The 24,885-nt window shown below is 42.0% G+C and overlaps 1 protein-coding gene across 4 annotated transcripts in view; it reads left to right on the plus strand.

The window, feature by feature from the left end:
• The window catches only part of LOC134355592 (protein unc-13 homolog A-like), a 1,022,883-nt gene that overhangs the window by 959,816 nt on the left and 38,182 nt on the right, over window positions 1-24,885 (plus strand). The window lies entirely within an intron of this gene.

The raw sequence follows: 24,885 nt of genomic DNA on the forward strand, positions 1-24,885 counted from the left end.
TCTCTCTGGCCCTACATTCCTCCTTAGAACACCTGGAGAATAAAGACGCATATGTAAGGGTCCTTTTCATTGACTACAGCTCTGCCTTTTATACCATCATTCCAAATAAACTGATTCCTAAGCTCCGGAACCTGGGCCTTAGCACTCAGATCTGCAGCTGGATCTTCAACTTCCTCACAGACAGGACCCAGGCTGTAAAAATAGGGGACAAGCTCTCCTCTACAATCACTCTGAGCACCGGTGCCTCACAAGGCTGTGTACTCAGCCCCCTGCTGTACTCACTGTACACCCATGATTGTGTAGCCAAGTTTCTATCAAACCCAATATATAAGTTTGCTACATACATGAAAGTTGCTGGTGAACGCAGCAGGCCAAGCAGCATCTATAGGAAGAGGCGCAGTCGACGTTTCAGGCCGAGACCCTTCGTCAGGACTAACTGAAGGAAGAGTGAGTAAGGGATTTGAAAGCTGGAGGGGGAGGGGGAGATGCAAAATGATAGGAGAAGACAGGAGGGGGAGGGATAGAGCCGAGAGCTGGACAGGTGATAGGCAAAAGGGGATACGAGAGGATCATGGGACAGGAGGCCTAGGGAGAAAGACGGGGGGGGGGGGGTGACACCACAATATAAGTTTGCTGATGACACCACAATTGTAGGCCGTATCTCGGGTAATGATGAGTTTGAGTACAGAGAGAAAATTAAGAACCTATTGGACAGGTGACAATAACCTATCCCTCAATGTCAGCAAGGTGAAGGAATTGGTTGTTGACTTCAGAAGGAGTAGCGGACCGCACGACCCCATTTGCATCGGTGACACGCAAGTGGAACAGGTCAAAAGCTTTAAGTTCCTTGGGGTCAATATCACAAATGACCTGACTTGGTCCAACCAAGCAGAGTCCACTGCCAAGAAGGCCCACCAGCACCTTTACTTCCTGAGAAAGCTAAAGAAATTTGGCTTGTCCCCTAAAACCCTCATTAATTTTTATAGATGCACCGTAGAAAGCATTCTTCTAGGGTGCATCACAACCTGGAATGGAAGTTGTCCTGTCCAAGACCAAAAGAAGCTGCAGAAGATCGAGAACACAGCCCAGCACATCACACAAACCAATCTTCCATCCTTGGACTCCCTTTACACTGCATGCTATCGGAGCAGTGCTGCCAGGATAATCAAGGACATGACCCACCCAGCCAACACACTTTTCGTCCCTCTTCCTGCCGGAAGAAGGCTCAGGAGCTTGAAGACTCATACACCCAGATTTGGGAACAGCTTCTTTCCAACTGTGATAAGACCGCTGAATGGTTCCTGACCTGGATCTAGGCCGTACCCTCCAAATATCTGGACCTGCCTCTCGGTTTTTTGCACTACCTTACTTTCCCTTTTCTATTTTCTATTTATGATTTATAATTTAAATTTTTAATACTTACTATCGATTTGTACTCCAGAGAGCGTGAAGCGCAGAATCAAATATTGCTGTGATGATTGTACACTCTAATATCAATTGTTTGGCGATAATAAAGTAAAGTATGGTGTCGAGTCTGTCAGTGGGAGAGCATTTTAAAGATGGTGATCACAATTCTATCTGCTTTACCATAGCATTGGAGAGGGATAAGGAACAGACAAGTTAGAAAAGCGTTTAATTGGAGTCTGGGGAAATATGAGGCTATCAGGCAGGAACTTGGAACCATAAATTGGGAACAGATGTTCTCAGGGAAATGTAGCAAATATTCAGGGGATACTTGCATGGTATCCTGCATAGGTAAGTTCCAATGAGACAGGGAAAGGATGGTCGGGTACAGAAACCATGGCTGTTGAAAATCTAGTCAAGAAGAAAAGAAAAGCTTATGAAAGGATCAAGAAACTAGGTAATGATAGAGATTTAGAAGATTATAAGACTAGCAGGAAGGAGCTTAAGAATGAATTTAGGAGAGCCAGAAGGGGCCATGAGAAGGCCTTGGTGAGCAGCATTAAGGAAAACCCCAAGGCATTCATCAAGTATGTGAAGAGCAAGAGGATAAGAAATGGGAGAATAGGACCAATCAAATGTGACAGTGGAAATGTGTGTATGGAACTGGAGAGACAGCAGAGATACTTAATGAATACTTTGTTTCAGTATTCACTATGGAAAAGGACCTTGGCGATTGTAGGGATGACTTACAGCGGATTGAAAAGCTTGAGCATATTGACATTAAGAAAGAGGATGTGCTGGAGCTTTTGAAAAGCATCAATTTAGATAAGGCACCAGGACTGGATGAGATATATCCCAGGCTACTGTGGGAGGCAAGGGGGGAGATTGCTGAGCCTCTGGCAGTGATCTTTGCATCATCAATGGGGACGGGGGAGGTTCCGGAGGATTGGAGGGTTGCAGATGTTGTTCCCTTATTCAAGAAAAGGAGTAGAGATAGTCCAGGAAATTATAGACCAGTGAGTCTTACTTCAGTGATTGGTAAGTTGATGGAGAAGATCCTGAGAGGAAGGATCTCTGAACATTTGGAGAGGCACAACGTGATTAGGAATAGTCATCATGGCTTTGTCAAAGGCAGTTTGTGCCTTACGAGCCTGATTAAAATTTTTGAGGAGGTGACTGAACACATTGATGAAGGTAGAGCAGTAGATGTCGTGTATATGGATTTCAGCTAGGCATTTGATATGGTACCCCATGCAAGGCTTATTGAGAAAGTAAGGAGGCATGGGATCCAAGGGGACCTTGCTTTGTGGATCCAGAATTGGCTTGCCCACAGAAGGCAAAGTGTGGATGTAAACAGTTGCTATTCTGCATGGAGGTTGGTGACCAGTGGTGTGCCTCAGGGATCTGTTCTGGGATCCTTACTCTTCATGATTTTTATAAATGACCTGGATTAGGAAGTGGAGGGATGGGTTAGTAAATCTGCTGATGACACAAAGGTTGGGGGTGTTGTGGATAGTGTGAAGGGCTGTCAGAGGTTACAGCAGGACATCAAAACGATGCTAAACTGGACTGAGAAGTGGCAGATGGTATTCAACCCAGTTAAGTGTGAAGTAGTTCATTTTGGTAGGTCAAATATGATGGCAGAATATAGTATTAATGGTAATATTCTTGGCAGTTTGGAGGATCAGAGGGATCTTGGGTTTCGAGTCCATAGGACACTCAAAGCTGCTGCGCAGGTTAACTGTGTGGTTAAGAAGACATATGGTGCATTGGCCTTCAACCGTGGGATTGTTGTTCAAGAGCCAAGAGATAATGTTACAGCTGTACAGGACCCTGGTCAGACCCCACTTGGAGTAATATGCTCAGTTCTGGTCACCTCACTACAAGAAGGATGCGGAAACTATAGAAAGGGTGCAGAGGAGATTGACAAGGATGTTGCCTGAATTGGAGAGCACGCCTTACAAGAATAGGTTGAGTGAACTCGGCCTTTTCTCCTTGGAGCAACAGAGGATGAGAGGTGACTTGATAGAGGTGTATAAGATGATGAGAGGCATTGATCATGTGGATAGTCTGAGGCTTTTCTCCAGGGCTAACATGAGAGAGCACAGTTTTCAGGTGCTTGGAAGTGGATTAGATACAGAGGAGATGTCAGGATTTTTTTTACGCAGAGAATGGTGAGCGCATGGAATGTGCTGATGGCGACTGTGGTGGAGGCGGATACAGTAGGGTCTTTTAAGAGACTCTTGGATAGATACTTGGAGCTTAGAAAAATAGAGGGCTATGGGTAACCCTAGGTAATTTCTAAAGTAAGTACATGTTCGGCACAGCATTGTGGGCCGAAGGGCCTGTATTGTGCTGTAGGTTTTCTGTGTTTCTATGCTTTTTTAGTTCATTTATAGATGGATGATTCCCACGATAGGGTTCAGCACCCATTTGATGTTTTTTCCCTAAAAGGCCATACAGGATTTAATTGTAGTAATGTTACATGTATTGTTTTGTCCTTGCATATCAAAAAATATGTCACTGTTAGATACCCAGGATATGCTCTTTTCTCATTACTACAATCAGGGAGGAGGTTCAGAAGGCTGAAGAGTCACACTCAATGTTCTAGGAACACCTTATTGCCATCAGATTTCTGAACAGACCGTAAACACTACCTCACTATTTCTTTTTTGTACTTTTTTGTTATTTATTTACTTTTTGACTTATGGTCATTCTTTATATCTTGCACTGTACTGCTGCCACTAAGCAACAAATTTCAAAATATGTCAGTAATAACAAACCTGATTCTGATTCAAATTAAATCTCAGCAGTCAATATCCTCACAAATATAAAGCTGAAAATATACCGCACATATTCAGTGCAAATGTAAATCTATTGACACATAAAATATTATACAAAAGCAATCTTCTTTTTGTCTTTGGCATAAATATTGTTGCCTTTGGATCAAAGACACGTCTAGACTGAATCATTTTATTCCACAATTATTTTCTCAAAGCTGTTGATAAATGAAAAGATTAAAAGCAGCAACACTCTGGAATTGGCTGCCCCAGGCTTCCAGTTGCTTACTGTAATGATTATTTTTGATGTTAAAATAGTCATGTCAGAAACACTGAAGCATAGGGAATTACTTCCCAGCATGCACTAAGGCACAACTGTCCCTCATAGAAATCTCTAGAGACAACTCAGGCAAAGAGCTAAATTTAATAGATGATTAAAAAATTCACACAATATGATAAACATAAGCGGGCACAATATGGAACCTCCATCATCTCCTTTTCTTATTTGCATCCATTTAGTTTCCAAGACAGCACCTTGTGTTGTTACTGTCTAATTTCAAAACCTACAACCATCAATCTCCTCCTGTCTGATATATCAAAATCATAGTCTAAGAAGGATTTTATATTCCTTTCCTATGCTGTCAATGTAAAACCAATATTTGGGAATCCTTGATTATTCCAGTTAATTCCCCTATCTTTTAAAAGGTGAAGAATTCTCACATTCTGGTAGCACACCTTCAGAGACATCCGAATTGCAACAAAACACATTTATTCAAATTGATGTTAGTTGATGCTTAATAGTAGGCTTGACTATTTTAGCTTTTAATTTTCAATTTGGTATTTTATTTGCATTTTATTCAGGTTTGTAAGATAAGGTATTTTCAGTTAATAAAAAATGCAAAACATGCATTGATTTTCAGACTTAATAAGTTGAACGCAATAAAAATTGGTAATCTTCCTTTGTTATTGCAAACATCTTTTGACTTCGGCCATTTTCCAGTAATGTGGTCCTGCAAAGTTCTCCATAATTGTTTGACAAATTCATAGAGGTATTGTTTGACAAATTCATAGAGGTATAATAGCTAGAATAATGATAATTCCATTCAGACCCATTCCCAGTCTTCAGTAGTGTGAAACAAGGCTGTGCACTTGGCGCACACTGTGCACTAGGATATTTTCTTTAGTGCATCCGATGCCCACCCTGATAAAAGGAAATTGTATCAACCTTTGATACCGGACTGGTGCTCTTTTTAATCCAAGGAAATTCTCATCCAAAACGGAAGTTCAAAGCTCCATCCTAAGGTACTCCCTCTTTGCTGATGACTGTGCTCATATGCTGATAGGCAAGAAAGATTGGTAAATAGAAATTATGCAGCAACCTGTACCAAAAAATCCATACACTGAACCAAACCTTCTTGTCAAAGGCTTTCAGTCATGGGCAGGTTTTCAAGATGGCACCAGAAAGTATTCGGCTCCAAAGGGAATTATCAAATACTCCTGTTTAGGATTACCACGGCTAAAATCCTGTCACAGCCAAGGGTACTTCAGTAAACAATATTATTTATAGATCCCCAAAATCGACAGACTCCAGACTGCAGACTCAGGTTGCAAGTACAGATTCCCTTTAAAAAAAAAGGAAATGCAGAAAGCGTGCTGAGCTGCAAGTAAGATTGAAATGCAGGGCTCCAAGGCCCCCACATCCTACCATCTTGCTGGCTAACTTACAGTCTCCAGAAAATAAATTTGAAGACCTCAGAGCAAGATTGTGATTCTAGATTGACATCGGGGACTCTCCCTAGCTTTCCGGATCCTGCACTTTTGTCCGAGGGCTTCACCATCCACTTTATAGATAGGACAAAAGAGTCTCTTAAAGGTAGAGAGAGTGGAATTTGCTTCATAATTAAAATGGAGGTGCATTGATGTGGCAGTTCTGTCTTTATCCTACTCAATGGAACACCTACTGGTCAAGTATTGTCCAATTTATCTGCTAAGGGAATTTTCCACCGTCATCCAACTGGTGGTGTACATTTCACCCCGGCCAATGTCTGGCAGGCACTACAGGAACTGAGCACTGTGATCAGTAGTCATGAAACAGTGTGCACTCCGATTACTTACCAATCATTGTGGGGGATTTCAACCAAGCAGCTTGATGAAGTCCCTAACACCAACATTTCACTTCAGAATCAGAATCAGATTCAGGTTTAATATCACTAGTTTATGTTGTGAAATTTGTTGTCTTTGCGGTAGCAGTACAATGCAATACATAATAATAGAGAAAGAAAATTGTGAAATCAAAAGATTCAGGAAATTTGGCAAATAATTTGTAATTTGGTTAAGTGTTAAAGTGTTATATTTTGGGAAATTAAACCAGGGTAGAAAATCAGCGGTTAATAGCCAGGCCCCAGGGATTGTTGTGGAATAAAGGAGCTAAAAATACAAATACATAGCAGCATCAGAGATAGATATGGTAGTGAAAATCTTAAAATATAGGAACAGAATTAGGTCATTTAGCCTATTAAGTCTGCTCCCCCATTCAGTTTTAGGGTGATATTTTTTCTCCTGGCTTCTCCCTTTATTCTCTCTTTTAACCCTTAACACCTTTTACCAATCAAGAAACCCTCAATATCTGCCTTAAATACACCCAGTGACTTGGCCTCCACAGCCATCTATGGCAACAAATTCACCACCCACTGGCTGAAGAAATTTCTTCTCATTTCATTTTAAAAAGAACGTCCCTTTGTTCTGAGAGTTATGGGAGTTTTGTGCCTTAGGATCCTAGGCTCTCTTAGCAATGAGGCATTATCTTCACATTCATTCTAACCAGGTCTTTCAATATTAGGTAGATTTGAATGTGAACGCCAACTTCACCAGCTTCCTCCCCCACTTCCTTCTAGACTCTATTGAATGCAGCCTCAGAGACACCAAATACTTCTTACATGTTGAGCCTTTCATTCTTCTTGTGAACTTCCTATATTTCAATCAGCTATCTCCATACGAGGGCCTCCATTGGTCAGAGTTGACCATGGATATTGCATCCTAGCTGTCCCGAAATGCAAGTCTGGGCAGAATGATATGGAGAGCAAGCTGTTGCCCATGTTGCCCTCTCCACACATCTGAAGAACCCAAAGGAACAGCAAGGACTGATACATTTTGGTACCAGCAACGTCGCAGGAGTTGCCAGTCAACATTAAACTCAATGTAGGACTGCCTTAGGGACTCCAGCTCCAGATTTTTCTCTTGGGTTTACTCCCAAAGCCTTCCCCATGAGTGGGTATAGCCGCAAGGCAGCAGAAATTTGAAGTCCTAGATGAGCTGCCAACCACAGCTAATGAGCCCCATCTGCCTGAAGTGACTGATTTTAAGGTGCCACATCTTTGCCCCTTCTCCTGTCAATAGAAATGGTTCCACTGGGCTTAGTAGCTGAGCCATACATGAAGGCCAGGAGCTGGACTTGGTTGTCAGAGGCCATTTGAGGCACATGCCATTGGGAACATTTAATAGGTAGTGGGAGCTCATCCCCATTATCACCCCCAGCTACAGAAACCTTAAGGGACCAGCCATCTCCATAAACATCACAAAACTGTAGACCAGATGTTATGATCTTACTCAAGAACAAGTAATGAACAATGTTTGTATCTTATGATCAGTATGTGATACAATTGTGACACACATGATTCTGGATGCTGGAATCTGCAGAAACACATAATCTGCTGGAGGAACTCAGAGTTAAGCAGCATCAAGGAAAGGAATTGTTGAAATTTCAGGTCAAAACCCTGTGTCTGACAGATGTGGCTCACTGAAATATAGAGGGCTGAGTAAGAAAACGTTTCTCAAGACTTTAAGGATTTGCCCCTTATTTCACAGAGTTGCGATGGTCAATTGTTGTAACATGATTCGCTCAGCATAAAATGAAGAATTCACAATGCTATCTCAATTCTATGGGATGCCTCATTTCAAGATGAAAGACCTACTTTTGAAGAAACCTAAATGACTTCAGAATTTTGCATTTGCAAAAACTTTTTCAGTCAACATGTGTATCACTCTCTGTCTTTGTGGAGGACGAAGTCATTGCACCAGTAATTGCAGAAGCAGTGACTAACCATAGCTGATACTCATACACTCAGTTATCTCTGGTGACTTGGGATAAATTTCTTCCCATTCACTTTGAATGCAGAGAGAAAGGTATCAAAGGGCACTAGGTAAGATAGGTCACCTTAATAATTTGCAGCTTAGTCTTGGTAAAACAACTTCCATTTAACATTCTCATCTTCTTTCATGGGAATACACTTTGTTAAAGAAAAAACATATTTCAAGCAGTTCTGTTCTTTACAGTGGAAATATTTTCAGAAATTCAGTAAATATGAAAATTGGTTAGTGGGTGTAATTACTCATTCCCTTTTTCGAATTGCATTTGGGCAATAGAAACTGTCGAACTATGGAAGTGTGATCCTAACCCTAAATGAACTTTTGGTTATTTAGTTTCTAAATAAATAAAATAAAAATGAACCAACCCAATGGGGAATGTAGATGTTGTATCCAATGCAGCCAGTTATCATCAAAGCAGATCAGAAGTGAAGAATAAATCACAAATCAGAATTAGCAGAAGAATGTTGAAGTTGTTAAGTTGAGAAGCAGAAAAGCTGGGCTTTGTCCCTTCCTATATATACTGTGTCTACAATTAAATAACCATAGTAAGATGGAATACGAAAGATCAATAATTTTAATATTTTTCCAGATATTGCCTGTGTAATAGCAACAGTAAAACACAAAAACAATAATCAGAGAATCTATTTAATACTCTGGCAGCAGCCTTTTAAACCTTAATGAGTATCAAGTTACCATGATATATGGGAGTTTAAAATAAAGATCTTAATTGTATTTGATCTCTTTCTTAATATTTTTCTCCATTTCCTAGTGCAGTGGGGCAATGTATATGTTTTACAAGATGTTAATAGTTTGTAAATCCCACAGAGATAGCCATCATTGAGGTTCACAATGTTGTATTCTCTGTTAATTCATCAAACCCCAGTATGTATTGAATACCTTATAAAGTGGAGACGCTTTCCATCATCTTATTGCAGTGTATCTGCTCTTTTTGAGTACATGAAGTTAATGTATGGCCAAGCAATCAGATTTTCCTCTATAAATGATAGGTGACTATGCAGCAACCAGTTAATCCAGACATGCTAGTCTGACATATTTCATTTGTTTTAGCATTCTGATGTCCTGTATTAAGACCATAAGACTATAAGACATAAGAACAGAATTAGGCCATTCAGCCCATTGAGTCTGCTCTGCTATTCAATCATGACTAATTTATTATCCCTCTCATCCCCATTCTCCTGCCTTCTCCTCATAACCTTTGGTGCCCTGACTAATTAAGAACCTATCAGTCTCCACTTTACATATACTCAATGACTAGGCCTTCACAAATGTTTGTGGCAATGAAATCCACAGATTCGCTGTCCTCTGGCTAATGAAGTTCTACCTTATCTTTGTTCAAAATGGATGTCCCTCTATTCTGAGGCTGTGTCCTCTGGTCCTATACTCACCCACCACAGGAAACATCCTCACCACACCCATTCGATCTAGGCCTTTTAATATTCGATAGTTTTCAATGAGCTTAACCTTCTAAGCTCCAGTAAGTACAGGCCCAGAGCCATCAAATGTTCCTCAAATGTTAACCCCTTCATTCCTGGAATTATTCTCATGAATCTGCTCTGGACTCTCTCCCATGCTAGCACATCCTTTCTTAGAAAGGGGCCCAAAACTGCTGATAATAATCCAAGTATACACTGACCAATGCCTTAAAAAGCCCCAGTGTTACATGCTTGCTTTTATATTCTTGTCCCCTCAAAATGAATGCTAATACTGCATTTGCCTTCCTTACCACCAACTCAAGCTGCAAGTTGAAATTTAAGGAATCCTGCACAAGGTCTCCCAAGTCTCTTGCACCTCTGATTTTTGAATTTTCTCCCTGTTTTGAAAATAGTCTAAACATTTATTCCTTCTACCCAACTGCATAACCATGCACTATCTGCCACATCATTGCCCCTTCTCCCAATTTTCCCAAGTCCTTCTACAGACTCCTTGCTTCCTCAACACTGCCTACCCCTCCACCTATCTTCATATCATCCAGAAAGTCGGCCACAAAGCCATCAAGTCTGTCATCCAAATCACTGAAATAGAACATGAAAAGAAGAACAATAACTTCTGCAGAACATCACTAGTCACCAGCAAGGTGTGCACATACCACATGATAGTGTGAAGATGGATGCAATTCACCTATTTATACATATAACTGTAATGAATAATTTAAAGAACAAGAATGCTTACTCAAACAATATATTTACAATATTATTCAAATACAACTGAAATATTAAATACACAACTGCCCCCTTTACTCCCACTCTTTGCCTCCTGCCCGTCAGCCAATCTTCTATCCATGCTGGTATATTTCCTGTAATACTGTGGGCTCTTACCTTGTTAAGCAGCTTCATGTGTGGCACCCTGTCAAAGACCTTCTGAAAGAGCAAGTAAACAATATCCACTGACTCTCTCCTGCCTGTTATTTGCTCAAAGAATTCCAATAGATGTGTCATGCAAGTCTATCTTCAGATTTTTCAGCTTCCCAAGCACCTTCTCCTTACCAATAGCAATGACATTCATTTCTGCCCCCTGACACTCATATTTCTGGCATTCTGCTAGTCTCTTCCACGGTGAAGGTGGATGCAAAATGCTTATTAAGTTCATTCACCTTTCTTTGTCCCCACTCTACTACCTCTCCAGTGTAATTTTCAAGCATCTGATATCCACTCTCGTCTCTCTTTTACTCTATATATTGGGAATTTTTTTTGTATCCTCTTTTATATTATTAGCTACTTTGCCTTAATATTTCATCTTTTCTCTTTTTATGACATTTTCAGTTGGCTTCTCTTGGTTTTTAAAAGCTTCCCAATCCTTTCCCACTCTTCTTTTTATGCTGTCTTTGACTGTCTCTGTCAGCTACGGTTGCCCTATCCTCCCTTTGGAATGCTTCCTTACCTTGGGATAAACCTTCTGTCCTGCATTCATCACCCTCTTCAGTTTTTGCCCCGTTATACTTTAACTTATCTCACTGACTCTAATTTTGCTCTATGATTTGCATGTCCTTCCCCACAGTCTCACTACACACACTGCATCTAGTTGTACACCAACTGCCCCATCCTCAGCTCCCTGCCAAACTAGCTTAAACCCTCCTTAACAGGTCTAACAAATCTGTCTGCCAGGATATTGGTCCTCCTTGGGTTCATCTGTAACTCATCCCTTTTGTACAGGTCATAAGATTCCAATGATCCACAAATCTAAAACTGCACCTTTGCACCAATTCCTCAGCCACACATTCATTTGCCAAGTACTCCTATCCTTACCCTCACTGGTACATTACTACCCTCAAGGTCTTGCTTTTCAGCTTTCTCCTTATGGTCTCTCTTCAGGACCTCCCAAACAGCTTCACCCGGTAGGTCAGTCCCCACCCCACCCCCATCCCAACAGTATCCAAAGTAGTATACTTATTATTAAGGGGTACAGCCACAGGGGTACTCTGTATTGTCTGCTCTCCCTCTTTCCCTCTACTGCTAGTCATGTAGGTACCTGTCTCCTGCAACTTGGGATGACTACCTCCCTGTAGCTGTAGTTCTGTGTCAGCTGCAGCTCCAGTTCCTTAACACAATAATATAGAATGTTACACATCAAATCTTGGCGTGGTCTGTGAGTAAAACACAGGCATAGATGAAAAACAAAAGGACTGTTTTTCCTGGGGTTTAATCAACATAGTTCAGAACTGGCCTTTGGACGATAGATACAGCAGAATGTGAAGTAATTTAGAGTTTATGTAGAAAAACAGGCCAGCTAAGAGGGTTAAAGTAGAAACTGGTAGCCTGAAATTTAAAACAAATGATATAATAAAGCACAGTCTTGGAGCCATGCAGTCATGCAACAGAGGAAGCTTTCGTCCACCATATTCATGCTGACCTTTTTGCTCACATCAGGACCAAATCCTTCTGTGCCTCGCCTATTTAGGTGTCTGTCTAAAGGTCTCAAGCTTAGTGGTTGTAACCTGATTCTACCAACCGCTCTGGCTGTGCACTCCAGACATCACCCTTTCTCTGTGTAAAAATACTTATCCCTCAGATCCCCTTTAAAACTCTTTCCTGTCATCATGTTTTTGTACCTCCATCATTGGTAAAAGATTTTGAACAATTCTAGCTATGCTCTTCATTATCTTACAAACTTCTATTAAGTCACCCTCAACCTCCCTGCCCAGTCTAACCAATCTCCCCTCTCAACAAAAATCTTGCAACCCAGACAATATCCTTGCAGATATGCTCTGCACTCCAGCACAACCACATCTCTCCTATTGGTGTGACAACCAGGATTGCACACAGTACTCCAAGTATGGCCCGTGGAAAGAAATAAACAATTAATATTCTTGATCACACCCATTTCATAGAAACTGGAAATGAGAGACAAAATTTTATGGCGAAGACAAAGAGAATAATTGTGACAGAGTGAAGCAAGGTTGTCATGGAGATAAGCTGTTGCACTTTCCAAATTAGATAGGTTAATTGGAACAGTTAGATGATTATTATACAAACAAGTTTAATTTGATCTACGTAGGGAGTGAATAACGCAGCCAGTAAATCAGGCTGCACTTGAAGAGCAAGTAAAACTCAGTGATAAAGGTAACTAAGATACAAAAAAATGACTTAGGACCTCTTTAATCATCAATTGAACCCTTTGAGGTGAAGGCAATGTGATTTTGATAGAGGTTTATATGGTGTGAAATTGCAATGATATATATAAATGAACCATAATATTTGCTCCAGGTGTTAAAATATTCATTCATAAAGTTGAAGAGACAATAAGGCTTTTTTTAAAGTATCTGTTTGGAGAAAGTAGATAAATCAATCATATTCTAAAGCATTAGAAACGCAGTCATGAATACATACTACTTACTTCCTGCTGTTTCATTGTGAGGTAACCAGGTAATTGAAATATATAAATCATTGAGCAAGTCTCAGTGGTAGTGGTCACAGGTAGCCTGCAGTTTCAAGTCTTGTTACGATGTTTAGGAGCCTACCTAAACAGATATGTCACTGTAATGCCATTGTTCAAGTACTGCCACAGGAAATGAATTAAGTACCTCCATATGAGATGACGAAAGACTAATTATTAAAGGAAGTCCTGTGGATTGGCAAATTTTGTGAATCCTTAAATTCCATTCTCAGAATAGAAATCAGTACAGCAATAAAGGAATAACAGTAGGAAATACATTCTTTTCTGTTTTTTTAAAAAGTATAATTATGCTAATTACAAAATTAGTGTCAATCTCAGTGGTACATTGCACAAGCCAGCATAAAACAATGTGGCTTACTATAAGTAACAAAGATATATTATCAATTTAAGTATGTACCAGTGCAATTATAGTCCATTGTTACAACTAAATAATCATCAAAGAAATAAGTGGATTATAAGTACTAACAAAGGAAGAAAATTCAGGCTTTTTGCTAGAACTGAGGAGATGCATTCATTTTGGGATATGATAATGTGCGTAATCCCAGGATTGCAGTACAAAAAATCCACAATAGCCCTTCGCTTTAAATTGGGTGTTTAAAAACAAACGTTTGGAGTCAAAAATCAATTTGGTCTGCAGATCAGATATTTTGGACCTTTTTTATAGATTTCTCTAACAAAATGTTAATTTAATTTATTTATTCAGAACGGAATAGGTCCTTCCAACCCTTTGAACCGCAACCCCCTATTTGACGACTTACTAATCATGGGACAATTTACAATGACTAATTAACCTACTAACCAGGACTTGGTTGGACTGTGGGAGGAAACCGGAGCACCCGGAGAAAACTCAGTCATACCACAGACTCCTTACATATGACGCCACAATTGAACTCAGAACTCCAACACCCCGAGCTATAACACACTAACCGTGAAAATACCATGGCGCTCTGAAGTATGCCTGATGAATGACTGATAAACTGTTAGGATGTGCTTTCATAATTTGATGTTTCAGCATAAATTTTGAATCTACTTCTTTCACTAATTGTTCAGATCTCCTCCTAAACTAACAAGAACAGCTGTCATCTGAAATTTTTTTAAATTGATATGCCATTCCACAATTTAACCCTGTAGTCTAAATTTGATTGTACTTATTAGAAGATTGATAATGTGTTTAGAAATTAAGAATTTTTACTAGATAAGAAGCTTGGGAAGACTGCAGTATTTTGTTTCAATTGAGGATATTTGGCAGAGTAATAATTTTGAATATATTCATCTCACTGCATACTGTATTGTGAAACTTTGTACAAGATTATAATTTGATGGATATGTAGAATGATAGACAAGCTATGCATACTCAAAGCTTCACCATAAATTACCTGCTGGATAGCAAGCCTCTATATTCAGACAGCTATAATTGTCAGAAGTAAAATGAGTTTATGGTGTTTCTGCCTGGTACCCAGAGATCATCAACCACAGAACAAAATTGCCCTGAAACAATAACAATTTAACAGACTTGCTCAAATGCTTCAATTTGCCTCTATTGAATACCAGCACAGGATAGTTGATATGAGGTCCACAGGTCTAGATTGTCTAGTATTGTCTAGATCACTTTGCTAAAAACTAGTGGACACAGAAATTTATTCATGATATCATTCAGCTACTGTTTTCTAACGAGGTAAATTTGAAAGTTATAGGAATGGTGTGGAAAATCAACTCTTGGGCCAGTATGGAAGGAAACTTACATGACCTTTTACAAATAACTAAAGGATTAATAAATGTTAAATACAAAATGTAGGACTTTGGCCGAAAGTAAAGCTGTTGGTGTGATCAGTCTATGGAGTCGGGGCTATTGTTAGTTTTTGTCCTGTTGTTATAGGATTTAAGACAAATATGAGGTGAAATTCAGAAGTTGATAAACTGGTAAGAAGGAAGAGTGGTCAAATCCTGTCCTTGATTTGTATGTTCATATGTTTGTACTTTTTGTTATGCAGTTCCATTGGATTGATTTGGATCAGCATGCTGTCTGCATTCACAGTCTGTATATAACTGGGTCAGCTATAAAAGGCCAATTAAACTGCCCCAACTACCCAGGGTATTGGGAGGCAAGAAGAGCAGTTTTATGTAACATGGCCTCAACGGTAGGGGGGACTTGGACAGTGAGACCTTGCCCTTGGTCTGCTTGACAACATTTGATCTGAGACAAAACTGGGACAGAGCCTCCCCCTCTGTCAGAGTTAAGATTCTGTATTAGCTTTTAAATATTTTTATACTAGATGAAATTTAAAAGCTACTAAGATTACTCGAAAGAATTATAAATATATGTGATAAAGAATTCTCGCATTTTGCACACCACAGACCTGAGGAGACACCGGAATGCTTGGAGGTAGAGAGAGTTTAAAAGAAGCTAGTGGGGCTAGACAGCATTGCACAGTCCAGGGGAGACACCAGATTGCTTGGAGGGAGAGAGAATTTAAAAGAAGCAAGTGGATTATTTGGCACATTTTGCTGCCACAGTCCCAAGGAGACATTGGACTGCACATGATTAGGCACTTAGCAAGGTCCAATGAAAAGAAAATAGATTTAAGCAGAGTGGCCATTGTGTGAGTGAGCCAGTGTTGGAGTAGGCAGTTGAGGCTTTGGTTCATCAAGGATTTGGCAAGGAAAGGCCTTAGGTACTGGATTTTTTTTTGTTATTTATTCTCTTTTTATTTCTTATTGCACAGTGGGGTTGCCAGGCAGGATGCTGGAATGCTCCCATTGCGGGATGTGGGAAGGTAGCGTGACCTCCAGTGACTCTGACATCTTCAACAATTGCATCCCCTGCAGCTTCTAACAGACTGTGTTAAGGAGTTGGAACTGGAACTGGGTGAACTCCAGATCATTCAGGAAGCTGAGGTGTTGATAGACAGGAGATACAAGGAGAGAGTTACACGTAAGATGCACGTCACTGATAACTGGGTAACTGTCAAGAGGGGGAAAGGGGATAGGGAGCCAATGCAGAGTACCTCGCATTAGGGTTAGGGTTAGGCTATACCGCTTTGAATACTGTTAGGGGGAATGGCCTAACAGAGGAAAGCCTCAGTAGTTAGGAATTCAGGAATTTACTCCAGCTGTGTGGCTCAGAAGGGAAGGGGGAGCGGGGTGAGCTGTAAGGTTAGGGGATTCCTTGGGTAAGGTGACAGAAAGAAGATTCTGTGGACAAGACTGAGATTCCTGGATGGTTCCACTTCTTAGGTGCCAGGGTCAGAGATATCTCCAATTGAGTCCATAGCATTCTTAAGTGTGAAGGTGAACAGCCAGAGATCATGGTCCACGTCAGTACCAATGACATGGGTAGGAGGGTGGTGAGGTCCTCCAAAGTGAGTTCAGGGAGTTAGGAGCCAAGTTAAAGGACAGGACCTCCAGGGTTCTGACCTCAGGATTGCCTCCATACCACATGCTAGTGATGCCAGAATTTAGGAAGTCATACAGTTTAATACGTGGCTAAGGAGATGGTGCAGGAGGGAGGGTTTCAGATTTTTGGATCATTGCACTCTCTTTCAGGGAACGCGGGATCTGTCCAGAAGGGATGGTTTGCACCTGAACTGGAGGGGGACTAATATCCAAGGGGGAAAGTTTGCTAAAGTTGCAGGAGTATGGGGGAAAGACACCAGAACAGATAGTGGAGTGGTTATGGAGAAAGATACAAAGTCAGGAGTCAAAAGATTGACCATGGTGGTGGGACTAATGTTATGAGCTGTGTATATTTCAATGCAAGAAATATTGTAGGAAAGACAGATATAGGGCATAGATTAGCACATGGAAATATGACATTATAGCTGTTAACGAGACTTTGTTGCAAGAAGGACAGGTCTGGCAGCTCAATGTTCTGGGGTTCTGTTGTTTCAGGTATGATAGAGCGGGAGGATTTAAAGGGGGTGAGGTGTAAAGGAAAATGTGACATCAAACAAGAGAACTTGACTATTGAGATTTTACGCATAGAACTGAGGAATGAGAAAGGTATTGACCTCATCAATGAGATTATATTATAGACCACCAAGCACTCTGTAGGGGTTAGAGGAGCAAATTTGAAGAAAGATTGCAGACTGTTGCAAGAAACATATGGTTGTGATAGTAAACAACAGGAATTCTGCAGATGCTGGAAATTCAAGCAACATACATCAAAGTTGCTGGTGAACGCAGCAGGCCAAGCAGCATCTATAGGAAGAGGCGCAGTCGACGTTTCAGGCCGAGACCCTTCGTCAGGACTAACTGAAGGCGAAGGGTCTCGGCCTGAAACGTCGACTGCGCCTCTTCCTATAGATGCTGCTTGGCCTGCTGCGTTCACCAGCAACTTTGATGTATGTTGGTTGTGATAGTAGGTGATTTTAATTTTCCACATATTGACTGGGACTCCCATACTGTAAAAGGACTAGATGGGAAGGAGTTTGTTGAATGTATTCCAGAAAGGTTCCTTAATCAGTCATAGAAGTCCCAACTAGAGAAAGCGCAATACTAGATCTCTTATCAGGAGATGAGACAGATCTCTTATTAGGAGATGTGACCTAAGTTTGTGTGGGGAACATTCTGCACTTACTAATCATCTTGCTATTAGTTTTAAGGTAATTATGGAACAAAATAGGCCTGGTCCTTACATTAAGATTCTGCATTGGAGAAAGATAGCAGAAAAGATTTGGCAAGAGTAGATTGGGACAGATGTACTTGGTATGTGGGCGGCCTTCAAAATTTATATTTTTAGAGTACCGAGTTAGTAAGTTCCTGTCAGAATAAGAGTCAAGGATAACATGTTGAGGGAACCATGGTTTTTGAGATACGTTGAGACCCTTGTTAAGAAAAGAAAGGAGGCACACAGCCGGTATAGGCAGGCAGGAAATAATGAGGTACTTGAGGAGTATGAGAAATGCAAGAGAACACTTAAGAAGGAAATCAGGAGGGTTAAAAGAAGACATAAGATTGCCCTAGCAGACAAGGTGAAGGAGAATCCTAAGGGCTTGCACAGATATATTGGGAGCAAAATAATAGCAGGGGAAAAATTGTTCGTCTGGAAGATCAGAGTGGTAATCTATGTGTAGATCAAAAGAGATGATTAGGGGAGGTCTTAAGTTGATTTTTTGCATCATTATTCATAGAAACATAGAAAACATACAGCACAATACAGGCCCTTCAGCCCACAAAGCTGTACTGAACATGTCCCTACCTTAGAACTACCTAGGCTTTTCCCATAGCCCTCTGTTTTACTAAGCTCCATGTAGCCATCCAGGAGTTTCTTAAAAGACTGTACAGTATCCGCGTCCACCATCGCTGCCAGCAGCCCATTCCACGCACTCACCACTCTCTGCGTAAAAAACTTACACCTGACATCTCCTCTGTACCTACCTCCAAGCACCTTAAAACTTTGCCCTCTTGTGCTAGCCATTTCAGCCCTGGGGAAAAGCCTCTGACTATCCACATGATCAATGCCTCTCATTATCTTGTACAACTCTATCAAGTCACCTCTCACCCTCCGTCACTCCAAGGAGAAAAGGCTGAGTTCACTCAACTTACTCTCATAAGGCATGCTCCCCAATCCAGGCAACATCCTTGTAAATCTCCTCTGCACCCTTTCTATGATCTCCATGTCCTTCCTATAGTGAGGCAACCAGAATTGAGCACAGTACTTCAAGTAGGATCTGACCAGGGTCCTATATAGCGGCAACATTACCCCTCGGCTCTTAAACTCACTCCCATGATTGATGAAGGCCAATGCACCAAATGCCTTCTCAACCACAAAGTCAACCTGCGTAGCAGCTTTGAGTGTCCTATGGACTTGGACCCCAAGATCCCTCTGATCCTCTACGCTGCTAAGAGTTTTACCATTAATACTATATTCTGCCATCATATTTGAGCGACCAAAATGAACCACTTCACACATATCTGGGTTGAACTCCATCTGGCACTTCTCAGCCCAGTTTTACATCCTGTCAATGTGCCATTGTAACCTCTGACAGCCCTCCACACTATCCACAACACCTCCAACCTTTGTGTCATCAGCAAACTTACTAACCCATCCCTCCACTTTCTCATCCAGGTCATTTATAAAAATCACAAAGCGTAAGGGTCCCAGAACAGATCCCTGAGGCACACCGCTGGTCACCAGCATCCATGCAGAATATGACCCGTCTACAACCACTCTTTGCCTTCTGAGGGCAAACCAGTTCTGGATCCACAAAGCAATATCCCCTTGGATCCCATGCCTCCTTACTTTCTCAATAAGCCTTGCATGGGGTTCCTTATCAAATGCCTTGCTAAAATCCATATGCACTACATCTACGGCTCTACCTTCATCAATGTGCTTAGTCACATCCTGAAAAAATTCAATCAGGCTCATAAGGCATGACCTGCCTTTAACAAAGCCACGTGGACTATTCCTAATCATATTGTGCCTCTCCAAATATTCATAAATCCTGCCTCTCAGGATCTTCTCCATTAACTTACCAACCAATGAAGACTTACTGGCCTATAATTTCCTGGGATATCCCTACTCCCTTTCTTGAATAAAGGAACAACATCTGCAACCCTCCAGTCCTCCGGAACCTCTCCCGTCCTCACTGATGATGCAAAGATCATTGCCAGAGGCTCAGCAATCTCCTCCCTCACTTCCCATAGTAGCCTGGGGTACATCCCGTCTTGTCCCAGTGACTTATCCAACTTGATGCTTTCCAAAAGCTCCAGCTCATTCTCTTTCTTAATATCTACATTCTCAAGCTTTCCCTACAATCGCCAAGATCTGTTTCCGTGGTGAATACTGAAGCAAAGTATTCATTAAGTACCTCCGCTAATTCCTCCAGTTCCATACACACTTTTCCATTGTCACACTTGATTGGTCCTAATCTCTCACGTCTTATCCTCTTGCTCTTCACATACTTGTAGAATGCCTTGGGGTTTTCCTTGGTGTTTGGAAGTAGGTACAGAGGAGATGTCAGGGGTAAGTTTTTTATGCAGAGAGTGGTGAGTGTGTGGAATGGGCTGCTGGTGGCGGTGGTGGAGGCAGAAACGATAGGGTCTTTTAAGAGACTCTTGGACAGCTATATGGAGCTTAGAGGAATTTTGTAGGTAAAGCCGAGGTAGTTCTAAAGTAGGGATATGTTCGGCACAGCTTTGTGGGTCGAAGGGCCTGTATTGTGCTGCATGTTTTCTATGTTTCTCTGTTTAATCCTGTCCACCAAGGCCTTCTCATGGCCCCTTCTGACTCTCCTAATTTCATTCTTAAGCTCCTTCCTGCTAGCCTTATAATCTTCTAGATTCATATCATTACCTAGTTTTTTGAACCTTTCGTAAGCTCTTCCTTTCTTCTTGATCAGATTTACAACAGCCTTTATGCACCACGGATCTTGTACCCTACCATCCTTTCCATGTCTCATTGGAATGTACCTACTCAGAACCCCACACAAATATCCCCTGAACGTTTGCCACATTTCTATGGTACGTTTTCCCTGAGAACATCTGTTTCCAATTTATGCTTCCAAGTTCCTACCTGATAGCCTCATAGTTCCCCTTACCCCAACTAACATTTCCCTAACTTGTCTGTTACTATCCCTCTCCCAATGCTATGGTAAAGGAGATAGATTTGTGATCACTATCTCCAACATGCTCTCCCACAAGAGACCTGACACCTGACCAGGTTCATTTCCCAATACCAGATCAAATACAGCCTCTCCTCTTGTAGGTTTATCTACATATTGTGTTAAGAAACCTTCCTGAATACACTGAACAAATTCCACCCCATCTAAATCCCTCACTCTCAGGAGATGCCAATCAATATTTAGGAAATTAAAATCTCCCACCACAACAACCCTGTTATTATTACTTCTTTCCAGAATCTGTCTCCCTATCTGCTCCTCGATGTCCTTGTTACTATTGGGTGGTCTATAAAAAACATCCAGTAGACTTATTGACCCCCTTCCTATTCTTAACTTCCACCCACAGAGACTTTGTAGACAACCCCTCTGTGACTTCCTCCTTTTCTGCAGCCGTGACACTATCTCTGATCAACAGTGCCATGCCCCCACCTCTTTTGCCTCCCTCCCTATCCTTTCTGAAACACTTGAAGTAGCCATTCCTGCCCCTGTACCATCCAAGTCTCTGCAATGGCCACAACATCGAAGCTCCGAGTGCTCTAAGCTCATCCGCTTTATTCATGATACTCCTTGCATTAAAATAGACACATCTCAAATCATCGGAGTGAGTGCGTCCCTTCTCTATCACCTGCCTATTCTCTCTTTCACACTGTTTCCAACCTTTCTCTATTTATGAGCCAACCTCCCTTTCCTCAGTCACTTCAGTTTGGTTCCCACCCCCCAGCAATTCTAGTTTAAACTCTCCCCAACAGCCTTAGCAAAGCTTCCCACCAGGATATTGGTCTCCCTCGGATTCAAGTGCAAACCGTCCATTTTGTACGGGTCACACCTGCCCCAGAAGAGGTCCCAGTGATCCAGAAATCTGAATCCCTGCCCCGTGCCCCAATCCCTCAGCCACGCATTTATCCTCCACCTCATTCTATTCCTATCCCAGAGTGCTTAAGGAAGTAGCCCAAGAAATAGTGGGTGCATTAGTGATAATTTTTCAAAACTCTTTAGATTCTGGACTAGTTCCTGAGGATTGGAGAGTGGCTAATGTAACCCCGCTTTTTAAAAAAGGAGGGAGAGAAACCGGGGAATTATAGACCGGTTAGCCTAATGTCAGTAGTGGGGAAAATGCTAGAGTCAGTTATCATAGATGTGATAACAGCAGATTTGGAAAGCAGTGAATTCATCAGACAAAGTCAGCATGGATTTGTGAAAGGAAAATCATGTCTGACGAATCTCATAGAATTTTTTGAGGATGTAACTAGTAGAGTGGATAGGGGAGAACCAGTGGATGTGGTATATTTGGATTTTCAAAAGGCTTTTGACAAGGTCCCACACAGGAGGTTAGTGTGCAAACTTAAAGCACACGGTATTGGGGGTAAGGTATTGATGTGGATAGAGAATTGGTTAGCAGACAGGAAGCAAAGAGTGGGAATAAACGGGACCTTTTCAGAATGGCAGGCAGTGACTAGTGGGGTACCGCAAGGCTCAGTGCTGGGACCCCAGTTGTTTACAATATATATTAAAGACTTAGATGAGGGAATTAAATGCAGCATCTCTAAGTTTGCGGATGACGAGAAGCTGGGCGGCAGTGTTAGCTGTGAGGAGGATGCTAAGAGGATGCAGGGTGACTTGGATAGGTTAGGTGAGTGAGCAAATTCGTGGCAGATGCAATTTAATGTGGATGAATGTGAGGTTATCCACTTTGGTGGCAAAAACTGGAAAACAGACTATTATCTGAATGGTGGCCGATTAGGAAAAGGGGAGGTGCAACAAGACCTGGGTGTCATTATACACCAGTCATTGAAAGTGGGCATGCAGGTACAGCAGGTGGTGAAAAAGGCGAATGGTATGCTAGCATTCATAGCAAGAGGATTCGAGTACAGGAGCAGGGAGGTACTACTGCAGTTGTACAAGGCCTTGGTGAGACCACACCTGGAGTATTGTGTGCAGTTTTGGTCCCCTAATCTGAAGAAAGACTTTCTTGCCATAGAGGGAGTGCAAGGAAGGTTCACCAGATTGATTCCTGGGATGGCAGGACTTTCATATGATGAAAGACTGGATCGACTAGGCTTATACTCTCTGGAATTTAGAAGGTTGAAGGGGGATCTTATTGAAATGTATAAAATCCTAAGGGGATTGGACAGGCTAGATGCAGGAAGATTGTTCCCGATGTTGGGGAAGTCCAGAACGAGGGGCCACAGTTTGAGGATAGAGGGGAAGCCTTTTAGGACCGAGATGAAGAAAAACTTCTTCACACAGAGAGTGGTGAATCAGTGGAATTCTCTGCCACAGGAAACAGTTGAGGCCAGTTCATTGGCTATATTTAAGAGGGAGTTAGATATGGCCCTTGTGGCTAAAGGGATCAGGGGGTATGGAGGGAAGGCTGGTACAGGGTTCTGAGTTGGATGATCAACCATGATCATACTGAATGGCGGTGCAGGCTCGAAGGGCCGAATGGCCTACTCCTGCACCTATTTTCTATGTTTTTATGTTTCTATACTCACTGTCACGTGGCACAGGCAGTAATCCCGAGATTACTACCTTTGAGGTTCTGCTTCTCAACTTCTTTCCTAACTCCCTGTAGTCTGCTTTCAGGACCTCTTCCCTTTTCACCAGATTGATTCCTGGGATGGCAGGACTTTCATATGATAAAAGACTGGATCGACTAGCTTATACTCTCTGGAATTTAGAAGATTGAGGGGGAATCTTATTGAAACGTATAAAATTCTAAAGTAATTGGACAGGCTAGATGTAGGAAGATTGTTCCCGTTGTTGGGGAAGTCCAGAGCGAGGGGTCACAGTTTGAGGATAAAGGGGAAGCCTTTTAAGACCGAGATGAGGAAAAACTTCTTCACAGAGAGAGTGGTGAATCTGTGGAATTCTCTGCCACAGGAAACAGTTGAGGCCAGTTCATTGGCTATATTTAAGAGGGAGTTAGATATAGCCCTTCTGGCTAAAGGGATCAGGGGGTATGGAGAGAAGGCAAGTACAGGGTTCTGAGTTGGCCTACTTCTGCACCTATTTTCTATGTTTCTATGTTTTCCTACCTATGTCGTTGGTACCAATACGTACCACGACCTCTGGCTGTTCTCCTTCCCACTTCAAGATATCGTGGATGCGATCAGAAACATCCTAGACCCAGGCACCTGGGAGGCAAACTACCATCCGTGTTTCTTTCCTGCGTCCACAGAATCGCCTGTCTGACCCCCTAACTATAGAGTCCCCTATCACTGCTGCCATCCTCTTCCTTTCCCTACCCTTCTGAGCCACAGGGCCAGACTCTGCGCCAGAGGCGCGACCACTGTTGCTTCCCCCAGGTAGGCCGTTCCCCCCCCCAATAACTCAAGCAGGAATATTTATTGTTAAGGGGGACAGCCACTGGGGTACTCTCTAGTACCTGCTTCTCGCCCTTCCCTCTCCTGACTGTTACCCACTTCTCTGTCTCCTGTGGTCCTGGTGTGACCACCTGCTTATAGCTCCTCTCTATCACCTCCTCACTCCCTGACCAGATCAAGGTCATCGAGCTGCAGCTCCAGTTCCCTAACGCGGTCTCTAAGGAGCTGCAGCTCGACGCACCTGGTGCAGATGTGGTCGTCCGGGAGGCTGGGAGTCTCTCGGACCTCCCACAACTGACACCAAGCACAGAAAACCAGCCTCACACACATACTCTCTGTCTCTATCTTAAATAGATAATCTACCTGGCCTCGACACTTTATCACCGAAGCCCCATTGAGCCAAAGGTTTCTTACTCTGTCTCCCTCTACTCCGTCGCGCACTTCTCCGATGCCCGCTCCGTAAACCTGTCTTCCTTTTATACTCTTCCCGCTGTTCTCACTGGCCAACCTCTATGTGCTTGCGCAGTCATGCCCCGTTCAAACTGCTGAAGAAATAAATTCCCTTGGGAGATGGACATAGAGTCTATAGATGTGAGGGAATGCAGCAGTGAGGGCATTGACCATATACAGATTACAGAAGAGGAGGTGTTGTTGAGGTAAATTAGGGTGGATAGATTCCCAGAGCCTGACAAGGTGTTTCCT

The sequence above is a fragment of the Mobula hypostoma genome, chromosome 13, assembly GCF_963921235.1.
Source record: "Mobula hypostoma chromosome 13, sMobHyp1.1, whole genome shotgun sequence".
Lineage (NCBI taxonomy): Eukaryota > Metazoa > Chordata > Chondrichthyes > Myliobatiformes > Myliobatidae > Mobula > Mobula hypostoma.